This window comes from Labeo rohita, chromosome 19, assembly GCF_022985175.1.
Source record: "Labeo rohita strain BAU-BD-2019 chromosome 19, IGBB_LRoh.1.0, whole genome shotgun sequence".
Classification (NCBI taxonomy): domain Eukaryota; kingdom Metazoa; phylum Chordata; class Actinopteri; order Cypriniformes; family Cyprinidae; genus Labeo; species Labeo rohita.
The window spans coordinates 29,449,472-29,466,932 of record NC_066887.1 but is presented as its reverse complement, the minus strand read 5'-3'; the positions used below and the strand labels follow the sequence as shown (position 1 = coordinate 29,466,932).

At 35.4% G+C, this 17,461-nt stretch overlaps 1 pseudogene; it reads left to right on the top strand.

Annotated features, from left to right (window-relative positions):
• The first annotated feature begins 10,385 nt into the window (after positions 1-10,385).
• On the top strand, positions 10,386-16,488 carry LOC127181971 (CMP-N-acetylneuraminate-beta-galactosamide-alpha-2,3-sialyltransferase 1-like; annotated as a pseudogene).
• The last annotated feature ends 973 nt before the right edge of the window (positions 16,489-17,461 follow it).

The window sequence follows — 17,461 nt, the reverse complement described above, 5'->3', positions numbered from 1 at the left end:
TTGTGGTAAGTGTGCTGACATATAGTGCAATTGTGCTTGCGACGACCCGAGTTCGATTCCTGTCTTGAGGTCCTTTGCCGATCCCACTCCCCTCTCTCGGCCCAGCCCAGTCTAACTTTAAAAAAAAAACAGTAACAGGAAATAGTTGGTATAATAGTTATGCCAAAAATGATTCCTCCAAAAATAATGTTAAATTAATTTTTTCCCTGTTATATAAATATATATATACATATATTATCTACTTCAAAGAATATTTTGAAGAATGTTGGTAACCAATGTTTTGGGTGCCATTAACTTTTATAGTATGGACAGAGTACTATAAAAGTCAATGTGACCTAAAGCTGTTTCGTTTACAAATTTTTATTTTTTTTTTTTAACCCAAATGCTGGGTTCAGCCAGTTGGGTCATTTTATTGGGTTATTTTTATTTATTTATTTATTTTTTAGCCAGGTGCTGGATAGTTTTTCTGTAACTTTTTTTTTTTTTTTTTTTGCTGCAAATTTTCAGCCAGCTGGGTTATTTTTTTTATTCCCATTTATTTGCTGCCAGGTGCTAAGTTTTTCTCTGACTAAAACTGCGTCCCAGCTGTTTTTTTTTTTCTTCCCAACTGCTGGGTTAAGTCTGTCTCGACGAAACACCCAGGCTTTTTGCAGTCCTTTTTGAGTCCTCTTCAAGCGATTTGCATTTCTTCAAGGTAATAAAAATTTGTATACATTTTATTTCATTTATAAAGTCTTTACTGTGCTGTAAATTGTATTATTTTATGCAACGCAACATAAGGACGAGATGTCAGTCAGCTGCTTCATCAGCAGTTGTTTCACATGATGGAAACACCTTTTGCCTTGCATAAAATAAATGGATTTTACTCGTTATTGTACCGAGTTTAATCTTAAAATATGTACTTAAATGTCAGAACTGTTTGTTTATGGGCAGTTTTTGGAGTCAGTCATGGCATCTTTCAGCTACAAGTGAAACACAAGGCCGCGGTGTCTGAAGAACGCGGTTAATCAGGTGAACAGCAGCGATTACAGAGAACGGTTGAATACACTAAAATTAAAAATTTTTATGTCTTAAATGTTTATTAAATGTATGTAATATTGTAAACTATGCTGTATGTACTCAAAAATAAATTCAGTTTGTCTTGTATTTTGTCCATATGTTCTTGCTTAATAAAAAATGTCAATTTTTTGATTATTGCTGTTGCCTATAGTAATTATGTGTGTGTTTTATAAGTTCCAGTCCATTTAAACCAGCAGTATAATCGTTTTTAAACAATACTTGACTTAAAATAACCAAGCATGTATGGTAAAAAAAATTTTTTTTACCCCAACCACCCTGCTGAAAACAAAACAAAAAGCAGCAGCCTGGGAGACCAGCTGGAATGACCAACTAAAACAAGCCTGACCAGGCTGGGAGAGGCTGGTTTTAGCTGTTTTTTTCCAGCAAATGGGTCAAAATAACCCAGGATGTGTTCTGCCCAGTATTTACCCAGTGCTGGGTTGCCAAATAAACCAAGTTGGGTTGTTTTTAACCCAGCATTTTTAAAGTGTACCAACATTTTCAGAATACCTTCTTCTTCGTTTCCACAGGCTAAAGAAAGTCTCACAGGTTTAGAATGACAAGAGGGTGGGTAAATGAGGACTGAATTTGGTTTGACAGTCCCTTTAAGTAAAACTAACTTCTTTAGTTTCTGCATTTTATTTAATTTCCACAAAAAAAAATTAAACAAAAAATCCAAGTAAATGGATGCTGTTTATATATGCATAATACAAAACAAACAATTTTATATATTAAATGGATTATATAGCTTTATATAATAGAATATATAATACATATACACATTTTACAATTCCTATAAAGAAAGTGGCTCCGACACTTAAAATAGTATTATTTGCAGGTGTTGTAGAATGTGAATACATTTAGGTTATCATTTGAAACAGATTTATTTATAAAACTGACTTACCTACTATGTAGAGATCCTTGAAGGTGCATGCATTTCACAGACTTCTTATGGTGTGTGTTGAGTATCTTAACCTGTTTTATTTACATTAGCATCAAGGAGAACCCCTCCTATATGTGACTTCCTCCCTCCTGGTTAATCCACCTGCTGCCTGGTCTCATGAGGTTTAATTATGGCACCTAAAAATGCACTGTTATCAGGATAATTAGGATTTCTAGAGGGATCTTCCTGATCAGACCATTCCCTAGACAGAAGGTGAATCAACTCCAGGGTAAGACTAAAAGTAGCCTAATATTAGTGTAATCTATTAAATACACACATCATAAACATACGTTTTTTAAGGCAAGTATGATGAAAGAATTTGCGACAAAGCAGAATGCAGTCATGCACATTCAACAAAACCTTGGTTTTTCAGTGATGATTTATCTGAATGCCTCTGATTGGCCACTGCATTTGCAACTGAGCTGCATTCCAAAGTCAGTGCCAATGGAAATAGTTTTACAGCAACACAAGTTCGACAGCCAGTAACAAAAGGTACACAGACTTAAAATACAGGTTGACCAAGCAAGGAGACACAACACACAAAATGACTTAAAATAAACGCAGTAAATAATGAAAATCAGCCAGATGACCCCAGAGAACAGACCCTTCTGCACAGGCTGGCTCCTGGAACACAGAAAAAGAATTAAAAATGAAAGCTGCAAGCAGCGTTGAAACGGCGCTCACACCTGGGCTTACTGTCACCCGGTGACTTTAGGAAAACAGCAAACGGTGAGCAATATGCATTTAAAGTGGTAAATATAGGAGGAGTATGTCAAAGTCATTTATATGTGCCAAACTTCCTGCTGCCAGCTGGTGGCGCTATGACTGCAACTGAATATTGGCATGTAGATATGTTCAAGCCGGGACTTTGATCAAACATATGAAGTTTGGTGCAGTTTGAACATGGTATGTTTCAGTTAGTGTAATGCATGACATATGCTGTTGCCAACAGGGGGCGCTATGATTATAACTGAATATTGGCATGTAGATGTCTTCAGGCCAGGACTGTTACCAAATGTGAAGTTTGGTGCAGATTGAACATTGCATGTGTAGTGTAATGCATGACATTTCCTGTTGCCAGCAGGTGGCGCTATTACTATAACTATAATTAATATTGGCCTTTAGATGTGTAAAGTTTGGGCAGATTGGACATTGTATGGCTTAGTTATAACAACTTCCTTTTACATGATAAAACATCAAACTTTGTCAGGCTGCCACGGACACACCCTTTAACAAAAGCTCAAGACCTTCGCAATTTAACATCACAAAGGCCTTTGGAGTAGGCTGACCAAATATAATGTTGAGGGGCGGAGGATTCTTTAGCTCTTTTGCTATTAGTCAATCTTCCATTGTTAAGTAAAGAAAACATTGCTTTAGGTTGTTTTATGAACACAGTTTGTCCACAGACATTTGAGTTTTCTGTGTTGGTCTAAACTCTATATGCTTGTTTGTTATCTAATTTACACACCTCTGTGTTTTTTAGAACATTTATTAATCTAAAAGCTTTGCTTAGTTGATAAGTGTGATGGGTTGAGAGAGTGAAAACAAATGACATTCATGAGATCTGTGTATACATGGAAGATAAACATGATAACTGTCTGATAAATGTCTGAGAATGACATTTCTAGGTTAAAATGTTATTCAATTCAATTAAATTCAAATTTATCTGTATAGCGCTTTTCACGATACATATCGTTGCAAAGCAGCTTTACACCAAATTGACATTTTTACAATATATGTAGTAGTAGCTTGATGTACATATGGCAGAGATGTGTGGTAAAGATCAATTAATGACGTAGTCAAACAGACAAAGAACACTATAAATTAGTAGCAGAATACGGTAGTGCTGTATGTTTTCAGGGTTGGCATCATCTGAAGTCCTCTGTGGGGTTGGCATCATCTCTTCTTAAGTGTTCTGGATCCACACTGGAGCTTGTGAATTCCTAGTTACCATGGGATGTCAATCCCATGGCAGAAACAGAGAACAAATAGGAACATAATTAGCGTAGCTGCTGTTCAAACTAAGAAAAGGAAGGTTTGTTAAACCAGAGCTAAAAGATTAATAATGAATATTTGATCACATATTGCATATCACATATTGCCTCAAGTCAAACCTGTTTAATGTTCATGAAGAGTTTTGTTATCAAACTGACATGTGAATATCACATGCAAGAAGCAGAATAAACTGCATAGGTGTACACCTACTGAACAGGGATGCACATAATTAGTTCACGGATGTTTATATGCGGATACTCCTTAGAAGCCTTCCTTAGAAAGAGACTAAACTGGTTTTGTAACACCTTACAAGCGTCAGTTTCATTGCATAGGTGTACACCTACTGAACAGGGATGCACATAATTAGTTCACGGATGTTTACATGCGGATACTCCTTCCTTAGAAAGAGACTAAACTGGTTTTGTAACACTTTACAAGCGTCAGTTTCATTACATGATATGCCATTATTAGGGAGCCAGGAGATTATTTGATCTTATCATTTTATGCATCACTTTTGCAGAAATAGTTTACCCAAACATTTTCTTTTAACTTACTCCATCCAAGTCGTAGTTAGGGCCCGAGCACGAAGGGACCCTATTGGAAATGCTCAGTTTCTTTTTCTTCTTCTTCTCCAAAAAGAATCTCATTTTTGAAGGCCTAAACATGTTCATAAACTCATGAAACTTTGCACATGTGCCAGAAGTGGCGAAAATTTACATCTGATATAGGTTTCAGAAGTGGGTGTGGCAAAATGGCAAAATAAAATTTCCACAATTTCAAAATTTAAAAGTGCTATGTTTCACATACATGTATGAAATTCGGTAGACACATGTAACACACCAATACCTACAAAAAAGTCCCCCGGTACGAAGTCTGAACCCCAACAGGAAGTCTGTTATTTTGAATGGCCATATTTAGTTATATTCATAGCAACACCTGCTGGCAACAGGAAGTGGCATGTTTTATGCTCTAACAAACTCCTACTAGAGATTTAGTGACATCAACATTATATTTGGTCAGTTTACTCTAAAGGCCTTTGCAATGTTAAATTTTGAGGTTTCGTTAAACGGCGTGTCCGTGGCAGCCTGACAAATTTTGATGTTTCACCATGGAAAAGGAAGTTGTTGTAACTCAGCCATACAATGTCTGATCTGCCCCAAACTTCACACATTTTATAAGAGTCCTGGCCTGAATGCATCTAAAGGCTGATATTCTGTTTGAATCGTTGCGCCATCTGCTGGCAACAGGAAATTACTTGTTTTACACTAACTTAAACATACAATGTCCAATCTGCACTAGACTTCACGTTTGGTAACAGTCCTGGCCTGAAGACATCTACTTGCCAAAATTCAGTTATAATCATAGCGCCACGTGTTGGCAATAGAATATGTCATGTTTTACACTAACTCAAACATAACATGTTAAATCTGCACCATACTTCATATATTTGATCAAAGTCCTGGCCTGAAGGCATCTACATTCTAATATTCAATTATAGTTGTAGCCCCACTAGTTGGCAGCAGGAAGTTTGGCACATATAAATGACTTTGAAGTATTCCTCTTATGTTTACCACTTTAAATGCATATTGCTCACCGTTCACTGTTTTCCTAAAGCCACCGGGTGGCGATGAGCCCGGGTGCGAGGGCCCTTTTAATGCTGCTTGCAGCTTTAATTGAGTTTGTTTCTCCATGCTCACCAATGGATCCTTTGCAGTGAATGGGTGCCGTCAGAATGAGAGTCCAAACAGAACCCTTAAAAGGAACCCTGGGTATTAAGACTTGTATGGCTTAATATAACGTAATTGATGTCTCTTACTGAAATATGTAGTAAAAAACCCATGAAAGATTTACACTGTTTAAAAAAAAATCCACATCGTTATATACTTATTTTGGACTATGGGGGGGGGAGGCGCCATTTTTCCGATGATGTGAAATGGTTGCACTCAGTGACCCACTGTTGCTACCCGTTGCTATTTTTACCACAACACACCTCGGAAATTAAAATGCTGATACGATGCCACATTGTGTTGCTTTTGGTTGTAATTTTCAGTTAAAGGGCAACAAGAGAAGTGATGTAAGTCTTCACTGCTTTCCTAGCGATAAGAAGAGGAGAAAAGAATGGGAAGATGCCTGTGACCACAGCTACTGAAAGAGATTACAGGTGCCGATGGATATAAATGTAGGTTTAAACCTAATGCCATTGATTTTTCCACACAAGGAGTAAACTCCTCTGGATATTGAGTGAAATTCGTCTTCAGTGTCATGACAAGCGTCTGCATGTTTACATCCTGCCAGGATGGCATCTAGCGTTTCTTGTCTCTGCCTTTTATAGGTTCTTATTGTCGTATATTTTATGTTCTGAGTTGTGTTGTGGTAAAGATAGCAACAGGTAGCCCAGCAGATCACAGAGGACAACCATTGGACATCATCTATATATATATATATATATATATATATATATATATGGTTAACGAGAGATGCTTGTAACACGGGTCACTTGTAACACTTCCAATTTGTCCAATAAGGAACAAGTTACAAATCACCTAATTCACTTCACACATTCTTAGTGTGTGAAGACTAATTCCACATGTGAAAAAGTAGAGCCCTGTGGCAGACACAGAAAAACTAATTTTGAGGTTAAAAAAGTAGCTTTTATTTTGTGGTGTTGTTGTCATTTAGTTAAACTCATCAAAGTTAAATTATGTTTAATGTGTGTCTGTGTGGATATTTTTCAAGCAAGTTGTTAGTGCTAATGTTTTGGCTGTTAGCTGTAAGGTGAGCTAGTTCATGGCTACAAGACTCTGGGTAAGTTGTAACATCAATTTTTTGTATTATTTACACCGTGTTCCAAATTATTATGCAAATTGTATTTAAGTGTCATAAAGATTAATTTTTTTGTTTTTCAATTAAACTCATGGATGGTATTGTGTCTCAGGGCTCTTTGGATCAGTGAAATCAATCTCAGACACCTGTGATAATTAGTTTGCCAGGTGAGCCCAATTAAAGGAAAAACTACTGAAGAAGGATGTTCCACATTATTAAGCAGACCACCATTTTCAAGCAATATGGGAAAGAAAAAGGATCTCTCTGCTGCCGAAAAGCGTGAAATAGTTGAATGCCTTGGACAAGGTATGAAAACCTTAGATATATCACGAAAACTTAAGCGTGATCATTGTACTGTTAAGAGATTTGTGGCTGATTCAGAGCACACACGGGTTCGTGCAGATAAAGGCACAATGAGGAAGGTTTCTTTGGAACCTTTGGAGCATCCTCAAGCAAAAGATCTATGAGGGTGGGAGGCACTTCACATCCAAACAGCAGCTCTGGGAGGCTATTCTGACAACCTGCAAAGAAATTCAAGCAGAAACTGTCCAGAAACTCACAAGTTCAATGGATGCAAGAATAGTGAAGCTGCTATCAAATAAGGGGTCCTCTGTTAAAATGTAACTTGGCCTGTTAAGATGTTTTTGATTGAAATAGCTTTTGATTTCAGTAAATATGACCTCCTAATGCTGCAAATTCAACAAATGACCATTTTCAGTTCTTTACAACCTATAAAATGTTTTGAAACTCTGTTGTGCGTAATAATTTGGAACAGTGCATTTTAAGTTTTTTATTTTTGGAAAAAATACTGTTATCATTGGGATGTTTGTTCAGTAACATTCGAATTATACTCTTATGGTTGATGACTTGAAAATTATGCTGACTGTCATTTGCATCGTCAATTTAGGAAAATCAGAGAAAAATATCTTTTGCATAATAATTTGGAAAGCGGTGTATAAGTTTTCTTAAAATTTCAGTATGCCTAGATCTTGGAAGAAAAAGACAAGCTAAGAAGTGTCTTTCAATGTTCGTGTTAAGGTTTAGTTTTATTATGGCCAATAACTATTACTGACATTTACAAATATTGACATTGACGTTTACAAATGTTTACAAACACACTCATGCACATGTAATTCAGGTCTATTATCATGATGCTAATCTAACACAAACACACACACAAATAGTGTTTAACTGCTCACTTGCACACACATTCAGTTTTGTTACACACACCAATTATTTTGAAATGTTTGTAGCTGTAAGGTGAGCTAGTTCATGGCTACAAGACTCTGGGTAAGTTGTAACATCAATTTTTTGTATTATTTACTGTATAAGTTTTCTTAAAATTTCAGTATGCCTAGATCTTGGAAGAAAAAGACAAGCTAAGAAGTGTCTTTCAATGTTCGTGTTAAGGTTTAGTTTTATTATGGCCAATAACTATTACTGACATTTACAAATATTGACATTGACGTTTACAAATGTTTACAAACACACTCATGCACACGTAATTCAGGTCTATTATCATGATGCTAATCTAACACAAACACACACACACAAATAGTGTTTAACTGCTCACTTGCACACACATTCAGTTTTGTTACACACACCAATTATTTTGAAATGTTTGAATGAAAAGCTTTCAATAATAAAATAATAAACCATACATTTTCTGTTTGTGCTGCAAAGATAACAGCTATGCCATTTAATAGCTGGCACGTATAACTAGTTTGAATTACAGTTTGAATGCACTGGCTTAAAAGAACTCCAAGACAAATTACAAAAAAAAAAAGCCATTTCTGGCTTTCAAGGGCCCTCCAAAAACTAATCAAGCAGCAGTAGAAAACCACCTGTTTTAAATCAAAATTTGAACACGAGTTAACAACATCATTTAAGACATTCTGCATGTTCATCTTTGGTTAGGTTAGGCCTATGTACAAACTATAGCATTTTCTTATGTTTGACGTGAACTTCAGTAATGTGAAACCTACAAGGACAAACTCACTGGGATTAAGGAAGAAATCTGGAGAAAATTACCTGAATAAGCATTCCAAAGAATAAGGGAATGGTTCATCTGGTTATATTATTCAGTTTGGGATGAGAAGGTGTGTCTGAAGGATATTTTTTTTCAACCTTTCCAGGTTCTAAAGTGTCTAAAGCAACTTCAACACAATCACTTCCTCTTGGTGCAAAGCCATGTATTGTGAAAGGTGTGGACAATGGATGCGTCAATCTGTGAGGATTTTTTGTCAAGTATTACCTGCTTGAGCATCCATGGTATGACGCTGGTCTTTGGTAGGACAATAAGAACTAAGCATCAAAGAGCTGAAGTGAAGTACTCGTATGTCCAGATCAGAAAATAACAGCACAACCGTTTTCAACACCGATAATAATGTTTCTTGAACAGCAAATCAGAAAATTAGAATGATTTCTGAAGGATCGTGATGCTAAAGACGAGTAATGATGCTAAAAATTAGGCTTTGCTATCAGAGGAATAAATTAAGTTTTAAAATATATGAAAATAAAAAAACAGCTATTTTAAATTGTAATAATATTTCACAGCATCAATATTTTCATTGAAACTGGTTTGCACAAAGATCTGATATTATTACGCTTGTTTATGCACAGTGATCAGAAATGAAACGTTTGGATATTTCCACCTCTGACTTGGTCTGAACATGGCATGAAACATATCCTGACACGCAGTATCACTCAGTCACGTTCTCTTCTTGTTCATTATCAAAGGTCATTCTGTATCAGAGTGAAAACAGTTGCTTTAATGTACCCCGGATGCATGTAAGGTCTGTGTCAGTTGTTGGTGTTGCAATGATAAACCGGATCACTGGTGACGCAATGTTCCATTTGTAATGTATCTAGGGTAAATACGAGTTTCCTGGGCGGAAATCGTACTTTCATGTTCACGACTGGGAAGCTCGTTTTTATGAGAATTCCGATAGCACGTAAAGGCAACATAACTGGGCAATAATTTCATTTTATGCTGCTTTCACGTGCTATCAGAAAGATCATAAATACGAGTTTCACAGTCGGAAACTAGAGAGGCTGTTTATGCCCAATTTTCGACTAGGAAGCTCATTTTTATGATAATTCCGATAGCATGAAAGGCACTATTAAGAAACAAACAAACAATAATAAATAAAAAAATAAACAAATACATACATACGTACATGCATACATAAAATGATAGCTATTTAATAAATGCTGAATGTAGCTTTGTTTCCCCCACAATATGAGCATGGTTTCCACATCATTTAAACAATGATTTTCCATTACCTTTCTATTTCTTCATGATAGTTTTTACTCACTTTATAGAGATTGCACATAAAATTAATTTTTATTTTTAATTTTTAAATTAATATTTTAGAAAACATCTTTAAGAAATGGCCATGGCTTTGAGATTTTATTCCTTTTAATGAACTTTCCAGACTTAGCAAACACTTTCTGAAAATTTAAGATTTTCTGGACACTGTTCTGACAAAAATGACTACTCATTAAAGTGTTTATATGCCAGAGAGAAGTGCTGTTGCAATGATCAGATGGTGTTGTACTTTATAAGAAACACCACCCTCCTCTGATTCATCCCTCATATCTAACTAATCTGATCATCAGTAGATTCACACATATTTTGGCTTTCACACGTTCTTCAGGGTAACTGCTATTGTTCTATATTCTGTTTAAGAAATTTCCAAACGAGCAGGTAGGTTTATAGCATTTATTTAACAAATATTAACTAATGTAAATATTAACTTTAACATTTTAAAACAAACTTCTAAAGGATTTATTAATCTACAGTGATGGTGATTTTTTTTTTCTTTTTTTTTATGAACCTAAATTACCATGGGCTACAATAAACAGTTGTATTATTTTTTTATTAACTAACATTGACAAAGATACTGTAACAAATTTATTGCTAATTTGTTAGTTAATTTCGCAGAAAAAAATACATCAAATAACAGTCAAGAATAAATTAAATAGATTGCCAACATTTACTAAACTAATTAGTTTTGTCTCTTGCTGCTTAAATGGCCATGCAATGTCCTTTCCCAGCTAACAATTTTTGGTTCACAGAATGTTAGTTTTAACATTCTGGGACTTCAACACAATGTATGGTTTATAAAATATGACATTTATTCAAAACAGTTTACATTTATATGACATTTATTTATCACTCTGTGCTTAACTCTAGCTTAATGTTATACTTTTAAACGTTTTTGATTGATCTAATTTCTGTATTTCAAAAAATGCTGCATTAAACAAATTTCAGGGCTCTGTATGACATCTGCAAAGCTTTCATTGAAAAGATAGTTTTACAGGGTTATAAAAATAACCATTAGGGAATGTTCTGAATAAGTTATTTTTAGGTTATTTAATAATAATCACCATGCAGTGCTCTGGGAATGTTACGCAAAATAATAACCTAAAAATAACCATCAGGGAACATGCTCTAGTAAAGTAATAAGCCCCAAGAAGCAGTGGTCTACAGTGAATATATAACAGCTAAGGGGCATTGTTATAGGCACAATGCGGAGTGGAGTACCTAAAGCCCCCTTAGCTGTTATAAATTTGCTGTAAACCACAGCTTCATGGGGCTTATTGCTTTTATAAAATGGCATTCCATATATGAAGTAAGGTTTCACAAAATAAAAGGGAGCAAATAAAGTGTAATGATATTATTAAAAACATTATTCTTCCACCAAACAATGTAGTTCCTCAGAAATGGTTGTTGTTCCAACAAAGTGGTTGCCGAGCAACACACAGACGTGAACAAAGATGTATGTTTGTAGAGTAATTTACAACAGCTTCGAATGCGGCTCAGCCAGTCAGAATCTAAGACCGGAACTGTTTCTTTTATAAAGGTTATTTTTATTTATTTTTTATGTAATAATAACCACCATGCAACATTCTGGGAACATTATTAAGGAACAACATTAGGGAACGTTCTCTTAATTTTAGGTTATTTTAAAAACAACCACAAGGCAACGTCCACAGACAGTTAGTTCTTTAATACTCATATATTTCACTTTTTGCTTTTTCCAGGTTTAGGATTGTAAATCCTCTTCAGGCAGTTGAAAATATGGTTCCCTTCACTAATCCGAAGTGTTCGTACATCAGAGCGATCTTCACTGCTGGCGTCTTAATTCTTTTTATATTCTTCCAAAACGCGGCGATCCATCTTTTCCTCAAAACATCAGTTGATTCCAGCCGCGGAGGTCTGTGCGCTTGTGATAAATGTGTCACGGATCAGAACGATAAAGACTGGTTCTTCAAGCGGTTCAACCACACTATTCCATTTCTGCTGAACAGGAGAAACAGTGTGGTACAGCCAGACGTCTACAGATGGTGGACGGTACGTGTGTACAGTCTGGATTTCTGGAAATCAAGGATGGGGGAGACTGGGGTTGGTTTGATCGCACTGAATTCAGGAAAAAATGCTTTTCTGTGTCAAAACAAAAATGAAACTACATTGAGGAAAGTAATAATAGTTTTTAGTATTTATAATATTTATAATAATATAATATTTATAATATTTATATTTTGAAATTATTTATAATACTGAAAAACAGGTAGCCAATGAAAGTATTTCATTTGGTTCACTGCTGTCGAAGTATTTGGATGAAATGTCAACAGTATAGAGCGAAGTCATGGGACTTGCAATTTCATTAAAGCCTTGTTAAAATGGTTCATATTGTCCATATTCTGTATCATAAATGTGTATTCAAAAATCATAATGCGTGGTACGCAGACGTGAACAATTTTTTTTAATATTAATTATTATTATTAAACAATTGAACAGTTTTTTAACCACAAACTGGTTGAATGCACACTGTTCGGTAGTGGAAACCGCATTCTACAACTTCGAAATTTAGTGACAACCGTTACAAAAATTCTAAGCACTGTGTACGGAACCGGATTGAAAGGCTAGCTGTTAATGACGTATTTAAACGCTGGAAGGAAGGGAAGGAAGTACTTCTCGACTCATTGCTGTTGCCAGATCTTGCTAGAAAAAAATAAATAAATAAAAAAAACAATGAACTTAAATCCAAACGCCATGTACCAAAATAGCGCGACCTGCACCTGCCAACTTCGATAGCTCTATAAACTGGATCGCTTTATTAACACGCCAAAAAAACGTCGCTTATAATAGGTGGACATGACAACACTTAAAAAGCGCGCTTAAACTATTCTTTGGTCGCTGTAATATTACTAACGTGCGAGACGCATATTCTGTTCCGTACAAATACAAAATGATAGGATTTAGAGGATTCGCTCCATTGAGTAATTTATATAGCTAGATAAGTGATGCACTCACGTAGGCATTTAAATGCTGATGTCATTCTTAAAAATGTACAGTGTAAGAGGCCACTACTTTTAGACTAAAAAGTATATTCTATGACTTTAAACTATTTTAAAAGAACGTTCTTACCAAATATGCTAAATACAATATCTAAAAACAAATAAAATATGTGGATACAAAAGATTACAGTTTGCAATGAATTTCCAGAAGCTGAAGTTGAACACATGAGGGCAGCACACATCAACAGTTGTGTATTTATTTTTCATGTGTTATTTCTACAAAATAGATAATATTCATGAATTTAACCTAGGTCTTTTATTTATTTATTTATTTATTTTAATTATTATGTGCATTTCTGCTACATTATTTAATATTATTAGACCTTGTGTGGAATATTTAGCCGACTTAAGATTGCTATTATTGTTTTCATTTTATTTTAAAGTGTGTTTGTCCAGTATTGTTAAGGCTCAATCTGATCATGTGTTTTAACATTTGTATAGGATCTACAAAGTGAATCCATTAAGGTTAACTACACAGATGTAGTGGACACATTGTTTTCTCTCTTCCCCGACAAAGAGCACTACTCAGATGCCGGTCCAGACCGCTGCAGAACCTGTGCTGTGGTGGGAAACTCTGGGAACCTCCTGAGATCCCATTATGGGCCTCTCATAGATTTTCATGACTTTGTCATAAGGCAAGCTGTTTTCTGTTTGAAGTCAATGACAATGTATACGACCAAAAATGATCGTTAAAAATGCATCTTCATCCTCAGGATAAATATGGGTCCAACAGAAGGTTACGAGAAGGATGTGGGGTCTAACGACACACCGGATTCTCTATCCTGAGAGCGCCGTGGATGTAGACGACTCAACCCACTTGGTTCTTCTGCCCTTTAAGATCACAGACATGCGCTGGCTCATCAGTGTCTTCACCACTAAACACATCACACAGTGAGATCATTTCATCAGTATTCACTTACAGAACTAAGAGAAACAGACAAACATCTTTTCTATGTTTTATGGCGATCATCTTTATTCAATGAATCTTTGTGCTTCTTCAGCACTTACATTAATGTAAGACCTACAATAAACGCTAACAGAGACAAGGTGAGTGTATATAACTTTTGACTTTCACATATTGATCTGTAGCTTTTTTTCTGAACAAACTTGCATGATTAAGTCAGAATATCCTGAAATGTACTGCATAACTGCTTTGTTTTTAAGGTGATGATCATCCATCCTGAATTCATTAAATACGTCTACGAGAGCTGGCTGCAGAAACATGGGAGATATCCATCCACTGGATTCATTACACTGATATTTGCCCTGCACATCTGTGATCAGGTAAAAGTTTTGTACCGGCCTATTTCTGTTCCTCCAACATTTGTCTCACTGAGTCAGACATTTTACTACAGGCATTAAGTCTAGTCTAGAGAGACCATCTGATTGATAGGACCAACAGTTAAAAATGAGTTGATGTATGCAGAGTTGCAGGCTAGTCCAAAACTAATTAGTATCCATTATTTCACAAACATAACTCTAAAACAAGGCATAGTAAATGGTACTCTGAGCAGCGTTATTATAGGTAACTAAAATTAAAACTGACACCATAAAAACAATTGTTATTTGAAATTAAATAACCATTAACTGAAATAAAAAAAGAAAAACACGTAATTTTAGCTACATTTTAATTTTGTTTACCTTGATGTACTAAAATAACTTAAACTGAAATTTAAAAAAATTAAAATAATTATATTGACATAAAACACACACACACAAAACCAAAATGGATATATACTGTGTGTATTAATTTTTTTCATGTTTTAAGTCCCTTATGCTCACCTAGGCTGGATTTATTTGATTAAAAATACATTAAAAACAGTATTATTGTAATATATTATTACAACTTAAAATAGCCGTTTTCTGTCTAGCTGTTTTAGCATCATTACTGGTGTCTTTAGTGTCACATGATCCTTCAGAAATCATTCTGATATGCTGACTTACTGCTCTAGAAACATTTCTTGTTATTATCAAGGTTGAGAACGGTTGTGCTGGCTAATGTCTTTGTGGAAACTTTTTCAAGATTCTTTGAATGAAAGGTTCAAAAGAACATCATTTAGCATTATGAATGTCTTTAATCACTTTTGGTCAATTTAATGCATCCATTGTAGGGCTGTGCAAATAATCGCATGCGATTATGATGCGCATCTCTTCAGTAATGCCGGTTCCCTGATTAGTCGTAAATTTCAATCACGTGCAGTCAGACGCATTCATTATGGAGCGGCACAAAGAGCCGAAAGAGCCGAAATTCACTGACAAGCGATAATGAATGCGATATTGCGCGGCTTGTCAGTGAATTTCGGCTCTTTGTAGTGAGTGCCGCTCCATAATGAATGCGTCTGACTGCACGTGATGGAAATTTACGACTAATCACGGAACCGGCATTACTGAAGAGATGCGCATCATAATCGCATGCGATTATTTGCACAGCCCTATTGTGAATAAAATTATTCCTTGCTTACCAACTCCAAACTTTTGAAAGCTGGTGCACTGGTAGTGCATATTATAAATATTCAAATGCAGCCTTTGTGTGCATTATGCAACAGACTGTTAACGAGAGACTGTAAGCATGTCATGCAGTAGGTGTGCCGTCAATATTTTTGCTTTATGGAAGTTTTATTATTTGCATAGTAGGCTACAGTGAGCTGTGTCATGACTTGTTTGCTCTTTGTCATCAGAGAAAGGACTGTGACATAAATCTAATTTAATCTTTAACTGCTGACTGCTGAAGTCCATTGCAAGCACTTATGTATTGATTTGTTTGTCTCTCACACAGGTTGATGTTTTTGGGTTTGGAGCTAAAGGTGATGGGAACTGGCATCATTATTTTGACAAAAGCTTGACTCAATTTAGCAGAGGCCCTCATGGTGGAGACTTTGAAAATGAGACCATGAATGAGCTTCTGTTGGTAAACAAGATTTCTATGCATAAAGGATGGCAATGAGAACATTTTTCTTAGTATTGTGTTCCTGGTGCAGTCTTTTAATGAAACCTTGTAAAAACCCTGAATTTATGTGTATATATATATATATGTATATATATATATATATATATATATATATATATATATATATATATATATATATATATATATATATATATATGTATTATTTATTTAGATGTATTTAATTAAGAAAAAAAACCTAATATTGAATAATGAATGTTATGTAAACAATGCTTTTACAAACAAAACTGTTTTATATTCTTTTATATTCTTAAATAGGATTCTGTGAAGCTATGTATTTCTGTTGTTGGTAAATTAAATACACAAATCCTTGACCAGCGAAAACCAGCAAAGGACCAGCTTAAACCAGCATCAAAACATACCTACCAGCATATGCTGTTTTTTTCACCAGGGTAGCCCGACCGCATGTCACTGAAGCGGCTATGCTCTCAATTATGCAGAACTTTAAGGCTTAATAGAATTTAAACGGATGAGTTCTAAAAAAAAATCAAATTAGCTATATAGACCTGGGTTGCTTCTCGTTTCCCTCCTCGTTTCCTTGCTCGTCCTCCGTCCTCTGTGGTTAAGGCTAGAAGGGCGACAGCTGTGGCTACTGGGCATGCGCACATCAATCTAGCGTGATTTCTGTCACACTGTACAACAATAATACAGTTTTTTGTATTATAGTAATGGGTAAGTTTAGGGTTGAGGTAGGTGTAGACGTTAATAAAACACAGTCTAAAAGAACATTAACTCTAATTGCACCGTGAGGAGGCGAGGATCGAGGAGTGAGGAGGCTTCCTGAGTAGCTATGAGAGATGATACACAGGTGTATTCATGTGGAAGAATTTTTCGACCAAAACAAAACAAAACTGACGCACATATACATTCTTCTCCCCCCATCTGCCGTAATAATTTACATTTATATTTTGAATAAACCATAGCCTACGTTATATATTTTAACAGGGCATCTGGCTTTAATAATATTTATTATGAATGCCTTAAATAACGAACTTTAACAACATGAGGGCAGATCCCTTTAGTGCAGCTGATGACGCTTGAGTGGTCAAGAATATTCCATTGTCCGTCTTTTGTTTCCTTTCCTTGCACCCTTCCCTCATATCTTAAGGGGGTGGAGCAAAAGCGCGAGCAAAGGCCGGGGGGAAAGGAAACGAGGATGCACAAATAAGAAACGATAATGAACATGGTTCCCACATCTTTTAAACAATGAGTTTCCATTACTATTCTATTTGTTCATGATAGCTCTTACTAATTTTATAGAGATTGCACCTACAAAGCGCAGCACAAATTAATATTTTAGAACAGGGGTT